The following is a 1,453-nucleotide window of genomic DNA, read 5'->3' as shown; positions in this document are numbered from 1 at the left end:
ATGTCTCAGTGTGGTTGTGGTTGTGGTTGTGATTCTTTTATTTTAAATATGACTATCAGAGGTTGACGAAAAAGACTTATTTTTGTTGTTTTTTTAAAAATATACATTTTAATAGCTAATAAAAACGTGGATAAATACCAAAAATTCATAACGAATAAATTACACGAATCTTCATCGATGTATTTACTGAAATATCAAGCCGTTATGGAGAAAGCATTACTTTGTCTATGCACGTTCTCTTTTTGGAGGTAGAAAGCTGAAACTCGTTTGCGTCTGGGTGAGGCTGTGCTTGGTGATTGTGACGTGCAGGGGGCAGCAGGTCTGAAGTTTCAGAGAGCTTCGGGACAGGCGACACCTCCGTAGGTGGCTGTGGGTGTCTGTGAAGCACATTTCAGCAAAGCAAACGCTGATAAACAGTCCTGTTGGTAAAGAGCGAGAAGGAGGCAAACAGTTGCGTGTTTAACATGAGACGTGCAGAGAGACCCGGTCCCCTTGACGAAGCAGCCAGGATGCTTTGTGTCTTTGGGTGGGGAGGAGGCAAAGAAGGACCCAGAGACTAGGGGTCGTCATCATCAACGCTGTGAGAAGATTAAATGTCATGGCTCGAGGAAAAGTTTCTAAACCGTGACAGGAAACACCTTAGTGCCATTGGGCTGAGCTTTAGGGGCAGGTGCGTGCCCCGCGGAGGGACGGCGTGCAGACCTCAGTCCCCACCTCCGCCCAGAACTCGGCAGGTGCCATCTGAGAGCAGCACAGGGTCCTCCTTTCCTGGCCTGACGGGCGATCTGGACGCCTGTCCTGGGTGCCTGGACATCATAACAATATACCGCAGACTGGGGGGCTCCACCAGCAGACATTTATTTTCTCACGGTTCTGGAGGCTGAAGTCCCAGCTCAAGGTGCCAGCAGACCCGGCTCCTGGGAGGGCTCTGTCCTCAGCTCGCAGATGGCCGCCTTCTCGCTGTGGCCTCACGTGGCCTTCTGTCTGTGCACACGCGCCTCGCCGGTGGCTCTGTGCGTGTCCAGATCCGCTCTTCTTATGTGGTCCCCTGTCAGATTGCAGACGGCCCCCCCACAGCCTCATCCGACTCGATCGCCCCTTGAAATGCCCGTCTCCCAATGCAGTCCCATTCCGAGGTCCAGGGAATTAAGACTTCAACATGCGATTTCTGGGGGATACAGTTCAGCCCGTAACAGGATAGAAAATAAACGTTTTAAGTTTTCGCGGCTACTCTGTCCTCGCAGTGCGAAAGCTGCCTCTGGCAGCACGAAAACGACTGATCGTGGCTGTGTGCCAATAAAACTTTATTTATGGCCACTGGAGTTGGAATTTCATACAGTTTTCACACATCGGAAATATTTTTCTTCTCTTTATTTTTTTCATCCATTTAAAAATGTTAAAATCTCTCTCAGCTCGCAGGCTGCCTAAGAACAGGCCACAGGCCGGGTCTGGC

This window comes from Pteropus vampyrus, unplaced genomic scaffold (genome assembly GCF_000151845.1).
Source record: "Pteropus vampyrus isolate Shadow unplaced genomic scaffold, Pvam_2.0 Scaffold119, whole genome shotgun sequence".
NCBI classification, from domain to species: domain Eukaryota; kingdom Metazoa; phylum Chordata; class Mammalia; order Chiroptera; family Pteropodidae; genus Pteropus; species Pteropus vampyrus.
The sequence above is the reverse complement of the archived record's forward strand: the minus strand, read 5'-3'. Positions refer to the sequence as shown.